Genomic DNA, 9,645 nt, shown 5'->3' with positions numbered 1-9,645 from the left:
TACCCTGTTCTTTTCCACCTCATCTGAATGTTCTGTCTGCTTTGGGACACCCCCAATCCCTGATATAGAGCTCGGCTTCACCCTTCTCCTCCCCAGCTGCAGCACTCCCAGTGTCCTCCACCCAGGCTCCAGGTGAGAAAAGCAGCTGGAACACACACAGTCCTTGCATACAAAGTGCTCGCTTCCACGCTACTAAATACGGAAGTCTAAAGGACAAGATGGTCAGAGATGCTGAAATAATTACAAGAGGGAAAACATGAGGTGAAACTTACCACACACCATGAAGCCATGTAGCTAGAGAAAAAGATCTCATTGGTTGCTGAGCCAAGTACACATGGCTTTAGGCAGTGTCCCACTCAGATCCTTAGTGCAAGGAGAAGAGAGCAGCAAAGATCTCATAAATTCCCCAAACAGTAGAATTGAACCATGAATTAGAACAACAAAGCATTTCATGGTTAGAAAAAGGTCCAATCAATCAATAGAGAGCAAATACTTGTTGAGAACTAAAGGCAAGTCCACTTGCCAGACTGGTGAGCACAACCTCTCCAGAAGCTCACCAGCCACTGCTGAAGCACCCCTGACAGGAACTTATTTTTCCAGTTAGAGATGGTACTGGGACACCAGCTATGGACTAACTCTCTGCTGAGCAGGACTGGAAGGTTTTCATTTCCTCACCCCTACACCCTTGCTGGAGGACCAGGACTGAAGTGTTCAGCTCTAGAACATAACTGGCTTGTGGCTGGATTTTGAATAGTCCTTTTAGTTTTTTCCAGGACCTTAATAATTGTCACAGAGGTTTAAGGTTTCCCAGATGTCTCATTCTTGAGAAGCCTCGTACAGCAAAGTTTTAGCACTACACAATATATTATAGTCACCTCTTGCTGCGACTAAACAAAAAAGACACAGCCATGGATAAATAAACACCGAAGTTCCCATTTTCTTATTTATGGTGCTATGTTCATTCTCTTGGCGATAATCCGTTTTTGGCAGACTCCCATGCAGCTCATAGATAAGCATTTGGTTCCCAGTTCCAGACAACATGAGCTGAGCTGGAGGTTATCCCTGGAGATTGCATGAGAGTGAGAGGATGGGAAAGTGGTGGTGGCAATACTAACCAACTGTTAAACATCAGAAAAAAACACCTAGACTTCCAGGCAGAGTACCTTGGTGCTGATTAAGCTGTTTATGCTGCATTTGGAAAATTTTCCCAGCACAGTGTATTAATACAGACATGTTTTCATTACCTTTCATTTAAACCAAGTCTTCTCTATCTCCATTTTAGCATCAAACAACTGGATTTACTCTGCCTTTGAATTACTTGATATCATTCTCATTCTAGGAATGTGCAGAGGCTAAGATAGCAAACCACCTCATGAGAGACTCATTGAGGAACTAACACAAAAGGTGAAAGCTGCTATCTGCAGACCAAGGGGTAGAAACTGCACCAGTGAGCACCCCTCTGTGTCTCCAATCCATCAAGATAAATCTATCTGAAGAGGAGAAGGTGGAGAGGGAGAGAACTGCATCTTAGCACAGAATGAAATTGAACTTGTTAGGAGAAACTTGTTTCTGTATTGTACAACTTAAGAATAAGCATAACATAAACATTTATGTGTGTATAAACACATACTAACACATTTCCTAACACACTCTTGCATTCAGGTACCTGTGCAATGGCCCTTAGTGAGGATTTCAGTGGTTGGCTGCAGACTCGCACCGAACGGCCTGTGTAACCATGGCGGAGCAGAAAGAAGCAGGCAAAGGACCTTTACAAGACAAGGGTCATTTTTCCTCTTTTCAGAATAGAACAACTAAATATGCTTGAACTCTTACTCTGATGATGAATAACCTTTACTATCGCTCTGCAGGGTGTTGTTTTCTTAAACTTCCATTGCAATACATGCAGATGTGCACATGCGTGTGGGTGCATATACACCCACACATCTACTACAGAATTCTCTATTGGGTTCCACATCAGCTAAAAAGCATTAGAGCCTGTACTTCTAACCTCCATTCCCTCTCTAAACTTGAGTCCTTGCAGGCATCTTTCCCCCTGGTTTTACCCAGGACATTGAACATGGCAGTCTCAGCTTGCTGAAGCAAATGGGGTCTAAGGATGGGACCCCCTCATGCTCCATGGCTCCCACTGGTCTTGAGCACTTCTGCACCAGTGAATCTCCAGCAGTCACACTGCTGCCATAGCCCCAATTCCAGTAGGGCTTGTCCAGCCTTGGTGAGCCCTGATGTGACGCAATGGCAGTGAAAGAACAACCAGAAGCTGGCTAACAGCTCCGATGCAGCATCTCTGCTCAAGCATGTGCTTACAGGAGCTGTTTGGGCCAACCTTGTGCTCACATTAGCAAAAGGAAAGTCCATCTTTGAAACACTATGGACAAGAATGAGCACCTAGGTAGGCATCACACCTAAAGAAGCACAAGTGCCCTAAGGGCCTGGCTTGAAAGCAAAAGGTGCATCCTCCTGTGCAATGCAACAGGTTCTGGCATAGCAAACAACCAGCAGGACACTCCCAAAGGTAACCCATGCTTAGAGAGCCAAGCAGCTTCCTTCAACGGGCTCAAAGAGCAGCTTCCTGTAGGCTGGGCTGCTGTCAGTGCCCATGGTATGGTATTTGGTTACAGGCTGCTCCTACATCACAGATTTAGCACAGCCAGCAGAGGGAAGAGCACACACGGCCTGTGTCCCATGGCATATCACAAGCAAACACCTGCCAGCATTGCTGCCAAAGACAAAGCAGGACTCGTAGATCAAAGATTTCTTCCCCAACCCAGCTATCTGTCAGGTGCAGGTGGGTCCCTGCATAATACCCCTAAGAATACAGCAGGTTGCAAGCTCATTTTGAGTAAGCATGATGAGAGGAAGGAATGCCGGTCACTCTTCTTCGGTTTGTTCCTGAAGAGGGCAGAGGCTGGTTTTTAAATGCCTGTTGGGAAGGCCTTTTCCTCTGAACTTTCACCCTAGCCACTGGCTCTTCAGACAGATTGCTTGCTGCTTTCTTTTGGTATCTCTATGCACAAAATGAAGAATCAGCTGGTATGTGATGTCTTATACAACTAGAGAAAGTCATTACACCATAAAGGCCTTTCTAGTAATCAGGAATGCAAAGGAAAAAGTAACCAGAAGAATCAGAAGTGAGAGATGAAATGAGACTTCCCATGAACTTTGTTAACAGAAGCAAGCACGATGGAAATCAGCATCACTATGTCCACCTCCCTGGTGGAGTACCATAATTCATGTAATGGGAGACTAGTAAAAGAAGGTCTCTGTTGTGAGATTGTTACCCTCTCACTGAATTGCGTTCCTGCTGGTGTTCCCACCTTCAGATGCACCAGCACTTCTTAGAGAATTTAATTTCTGAAACATCAGTGAGGCACATGCTCTTTTCAGTTTATTCACAGTAAATTTTGCAACAAAATATTTTGTGGTTTAGTTAACTATTATTTGTACTTCACTGCTTTCCATTTGCTCACTGATTACAGGCTTATGAGTTTATTAAAGTTCTGGAACTCACTATTGAGGCCACTTCGTTTTGCTGGGTGGCTCCCACGTATTTTATAGCATGTTGCTCTTGGCTACAAACCAGCACAGGACTGCCTTGTTTGGGAAAGCTTGCTGGGAGCATCACTGACCTTTTGGACTTTCTGGGTGCACCCCACGAAGTTGGTGTTCAAATCTCTCAGCAATCTGGGTGCAGACTCTTACCCTCCAAACTGGGGTGCAATTCAGCATCTGAGATCTGTGGGATGCTTCAAGGGCTGCAGCCCTATTGTACCAGTTTTTGCTGGACCTCGGCAACCCTGCAGGAGTCAATGGACCAGATCTATCTCTCAATATTTTCCCCTTTCCCCCACAAACAGCCAAAATGTAGAATTGTCTACAAACACATGAACTTGTGGGGCCGTGCGGCAGCACAGGACCACACAGAACAGGGAAGTGGCAGCGTGGAGGACGAGGGCAAAGCACCAGCAGAGCCCACGCCAGATGATAGCGGGTCCTTCCCCTCTCCCATGCCCGCTCCCCTCCCTGTCACCGTCTGGGGAGCCGGTGACTCGGCTGGGAAGGCGGATGGGCTCGCACCTTCCCCGGGCTCTCTGCCCCGGCATCTCCGAGGTGCCTCCGGGGCGCGGCCACCGGGCGGCAGCAGCGCTCCGTCCTCCCACCGCCCGGGGACACGGCGGAGCCGCCGCAGCCCCCGCGGCGGGGGCAGTGCCCGCACGGAGCATCTGCTTGTGAACCGTGGTGGAGGGGCTGCTGTGTGCTTTTCACCCCGGCCGGGTGACGCCGTTTTCCCATCGAGACCACCTTGTTGGCTGGTCCTTCCACAGGAGCAGAGGTGGCCCAGACCTCTGATGCCCACACAGCAAAGCCTGTGTATGGGGATAAGTCTCTACTGCTGTCCCAAGGGCCTCCAAGCTTTGGGGATGCTGCCTTTTCCATAGGGGTCCCCCAAGTGCCATGCAGGTAATGGGTGAAGATGGAGATGGCATTTCTGGGAAACAGCAAACCATCTCACCCGCTGACTTCCCCAGATGTGCTCATGTCAGGCCAGAGGATAGCAGGAGTGGGGCACAGGCTGGACCACAGCCCAAGCAGGCTGAGTACAATTTGTGAGCCAGAGTTAGGCTGGTGAAAATTTCATTTACTGTAACATAACCTGGTTCTCTCTTGTTCAGTACAGAGAGGAAACAGATTATTGCCTCCTTCAAGCCTTGTCCCTGCCTCCTTTAATTTATCTTGTGGCCACCATCAATTAGCTTCTTCTGGCTGAGAACACACCTGGCATTCCTTCCTATTTTCCTCACTCCCTTCTGAATTATCCCAAATTTTGCTCCCTCTCTGAGGGCACAGTGCACACTGCTGAGCACAATTCTCCTGCTAGTGCCTTCCCCGTGTCAGGGTGACTTCACATAGTGATCTCTGCTGCTCCTGCTGCCACAGGCCGAGTTTTGTTAGCTTATTTAGCAACGTTCTGGCACTGGTGACTTGGGTTCAGCTGCAGCTCCACAAGGCATCGAGGGCCAAGCAGCACAGGACAGCTGCCTGAGCACTTGCTGCCCTGTTCGCTTTGTACAGCTGGTCCTGTCTGCATGGCCTCCTCCTCAGTTGGCTCCTACTGCCTGGGACCACATTCCCCAGCAGCCACAAGCACTGAGAATCCAGGTCCCACCAGAACTCACCTCCCACACCAGATTCGTGTTGTCCTCTGCTAAACTCAGTCAATTACTGCCTACTCAGTCACCCTGGTTAATAAAGACTATATGGACAGAGCCAGCACAGCCTCAACAGGACCCATCCTGTCACTGCCAGGACAGAGCTACAAAGACATCTGCCTACTAGGTGAGAGGCAGCCAGTCTTCTTCAAGAGCTAGGCAGAGCACTCAGCTGTTAATCGTGCCTGAGGACAAGTGCAGGTGTTTGGAATTAAGGGAGTGCAATTTATTCCACCTGGGAAAGCTTTTTCCGGTGGTTTGCTGCTCCCTGCACATCACCCACATGCTGCAGTGTGAGGAGCAGACACATGCCATGGAGGGCAGTACCACAGTCCCCACCAGCAGCCACCTGCTGAAAGTTGCCAGGGTCTTTGCAGTTAAACCGTTGCATGTTGAGAGGGGCTGGTCAAGAGACCTTGGGAACACTTCCATCCCTCAGGGCCTTCTGTCAGGGGCAGACAATGCAGATATGTTAGGGAAAGTCCAAGGGCTGGGGTGATAAACCTGGATCAGCAATTCAAACCTATATCCTCAGCACTGGTTAACTGCCATGTAACTCATATCTGGCCAGGGGAACTCACCCTGTCTGTTCCTGTCATACCTGGAGCAAACTAGAGATCAGACACAATTTGATCAGGGACATCCAGAGCAAACCCTTGAACACCTCTGATGCTGCAGGAGTATCCTTCTCCCTCAGGTGTCAAATACTGACATTTTGGTGCTGGTTTTACCCATAGTCCCTGGCTAGGACTCACATTAGCACCCACATGCTGACTAGGAGAGACCCTGTCCCCAAGGGTGAAAGAAATGTCTGTGATAGATCCAGCAGCACCAGGGGAAGAGCTGGGTCCCTGCATCTGAGGGCCTGACACCTCCTGAGATCAAGCTGTGACCCTCCTCTGCAGAGCTGCTATCTCACCAAGTTACTCTCCCAGTGGCATGGAACACCATGTTCTGCCCAACAGGAGCAGCAGCAAACTGACCTTGGATTTGCCCACATTGTTTCCTGGTGCTGCAGTTTGCCCCTGTGCTGACTACGTGGCAATCCGTCCCCAGGGCTCACTCTTGCAGCCACGCAGCATCACCTCTCTCCCCACACAGACAGAGAGTCACCCTTAGATGTATCTGGCATCTTAGATGCATTAGCTGCATCTAAACCTAGGTGACACCATGGAGCAGGAGACAGTGTGGCACTGCCCATGCCACCCAAACTGGGTCAGATCTGCCACTAAGAGGTGCCATTTGCCTAGGTCCCTGCTTGGCACTTCCACAGTGCTGGCAGCAGGGGATGCTGAGAGGATGGTCTCAGCCTGAAGAGAAGGCGCAGAAGGTGTGGGCTGCAGGTGTGGGAAGGAAGGCACAGAAGGCCTGAAGGAGTAGAAAGGACAGCTGAGATGATCAGAGCAAACTGCAGCCCGACCGAAGGAGGGAGGCTGCAGAACCACAAAGGCCAGGGAGGGTGGGGAAGGGTGCTCAGCATGCCGGCTCCTTGGCACCTGGCCTGCCATGTCTGATGTGGGTAGAAAGACACCAAAGAGTACCAGTGCTGGAGAGAGGGTGGCAACACAAAGACTGCTGTGTTCCTCTGCTCTCTATCCCTTTCTCCCCCTCCCCTCCCAACTTATTTACCCGAGTTCAGAAGACAGTCTCACAGTCCCGAGGGGCTGGCTGAAGTGCCTAGGGGTGGGCTGTGAGGTCATCTTTAATGAGGGCAAAAATCCAGTGTCAACAATGCTGCCCATTGTATGGCCCTGTTTAGACAATACTGGCTGGGTTCTTGCTGCTGGCAGCCTGAGGACTGGGAGCAAAGCCTGTTTGGGGTAACAGGAGGAGAGGAGGATGGGCAGGGGGAATGGCACTGAGCCAGGCAGCAAGGGATGGGGCAAAGTGTAGAGATAAGCACCCTATCTCAGTCATCAGCCTGTTATCAGCCTAATTCTCTGTGCCGATAAGATTACTGCACCAGTGACAGGGAATTTAGCCATCCTGGTCACAGCCTGGAGGCATGGCCTGTCACCCCACTTACATCTGCTTTCCCTCTGATCCTGGCAATGGGACACCAGTGATTTCTGCTACCTTATTGCCTCCCTCTAACGCCACATTTCCCACTCAGCAGCAGTGGGGTAGCAAAGTGAGCATCAGCTTCTTCTTTCAGCTCTGGCTCTTCCCCAGGCAGTTGTGTGAAGGCAGCTGGGGGTTTGGCCACTGCTGTTCTACTGGGAGCTCCCAATAGCAGCTGTTAACTGAGCTGCTCAGGTAACCCATCCAGAATTTAGTCATGCTTTAAGGCTGAGGATGGAACAGGGGATCTTCAGGAGTTTGTAGGATCCACTAAATTTATGGAGCAGCAGATGATGTTTTAAGGGGTGGGGGAAACATCACAGAAAATGAGCAAGAGGATGCCAGTTCTTGTAAACATAAATCTCACTTTTGTTAAATGCCATGATATCAGACTCCTCAAGTCGCAGTTTCTGTATCCAGAACAGGAGTCAGCTTTCCATTTCAAAAGGAAAGCCATTTGCTACCTCTCCTGGCCAAGGCAGAGCATGTGAAAATATAACACAGGGTCACCAGATCCCGAAAGAGAGCATGGGGCAGAAAGCAACATTAAACAAGGGTGGAGACCCCGTGAGCTGGCATCTGATCCCTTGGCATCTGGACTCCTGTGACTGACAATCCTGAAAGAGCTGCAGCTGCCATCACCTTATCTTTCAAGCAGACATGAACTCTGAACTCCTATAGTCTGAGGAAAGTCTTGTCCCAACTCATTCTGTAGCCATGGGCCACCACCTCATTTCTCTCCAACACTTAACTGTGCCCAGAAGTCAACCCTGTCAAAAGCAGGGGGAACATTAACCTCTGAAACTGCTGGTGATGAGCCACACTGGTGTTCATCTGCTTTGCATAGAGGCCTCGATGCCTTTGGAGGGCAGATTCTGCAAGAGAAGAAGGAAGAGGAAGAAAGGAGGATCAGTGAAATGACAGAAAGCCACCCCTGCACTTCTCCTTGGATGAAAAGCCCATGACATAATTCTCCTACCCTTAGAAAAAGCTCTAAACCTGAAATTGCTTCATACTTCTTCAGAAAAACAATGCAGAAGATGCAGAAAATAATTCTTGGAGAAATTTTGAAAACTTTTCTTTTTAGCAGAGGGGAAGGGGTAGTGTCTGGCTCTTTCCCCAGTTTTCAGCCAATTCCCTCTTTATTTCAGTCTCCTTTTTTTTTTTATTTCTTTTTTCCAACTTCCAGTTGTGAAATAGAAGGAAAAGGAGGAGACAGGGAATTAAAGAAAATAAAAATAACATGAAACAAACCTTGTAAAGAGCCCTTGCAGCAAGTCTTTCTGTGTGTGTGGCTTTTTCATTATTTTTGGAGGGGGTAACTGAGGAGATTCACTAAAATTTCCAAGATGTCAACACCACATGAAATCTCCTTGCAAAACTTACTGCTAAATGGAAAAACAATACTTTTTTTTTTCCCCCGGGTGTGGAGAGTAGGGAGGAAAACGTTTTGGTGAAACATCCTTAGCTTGATGTTTTTCCTCTGCATCCTAGCACTGTGGAAGCAAACCCAGGCTGGTTAGTGTATCCTGGGAGAGGGATGCAACCATTCTTTCTCACCTGGGCTCTGATCACAGATGGTATCTTGTGATAAACCCCACTGCTGGTTTGTGCCTCTCTTTGCCCCAATCTTGATACTGACAAAAAGTGCTCTTCGAGAGCTTTTCACTAGCACAGTGCCTTGGCTGGGTCATGAATCTGTGGGAAGGACTTCTCAGGAAGGTGGAAAGAGTCATACCTTAGACCATGCATTTCTAAATAAATCCCATGTTGAAGTTCACGGACTGTGCTGCCCATGACATGGCTCTGCCCATCACTACCCTGTGCCGTGGCCCCGGCATTGCATCAGCTTATTTGTGAAAGATCATGACCTCAGGCAGCAGTCACCAGATGCAGAAGAATTGAATTAGTTTCCTGGGGACAACGTCTGAAGACAAATCTTTGCTAAGCAGTGTCAGTGAACTCTACCAGTGATGTACTTCTGCTGAAGGCTCAGCTGGGCAGCTCTCCCTGGATGGAGAGAAAAGCCTGTCTGGAGAGATACAAATAAGAGCAGAAAAAGCCCAGCTTAAGCTGTATTGCTGTGTCTACACTAGACATTTTTGGTTTCCCACCTGGGCTGCCCAGGGATCCCCCTTTTTGTCTCAAGCCTTGAGCAGCAGAGCTGAGGCAGGAGTCTGCAGCAGAGACTCAGATGGGCAGGGCCCAGCTGAGGGGCCAGGGGTGCGCAGGGTACTGCCTATTGCCCCGACCATGGGAAGAAGTCTGGTTGGGGTGTTGGCCATCGCCCCGGTCAGCAGCATTCCATGCACGGTGCAGCCGAGCCTCCAGGCAGCAAATGGCCCAAATGCCTTTT

Source organism: Patagioenas fasciata, chromosome 8, assembly GCF_037038585.1.
Source record: "Patagioenas fasciata isolate bPatFas1 chromosome 8, bPatFas1.hap1, whole genome shotgun sequence".
NCBI lineage: Eukaryota > Metazoa > Chordata > Aves > Columbiformes > Columbidae > Patagioenas > Patagioenas fasciata.
This window is presented reverse-complemented; position numbering follows the sequence as displayed.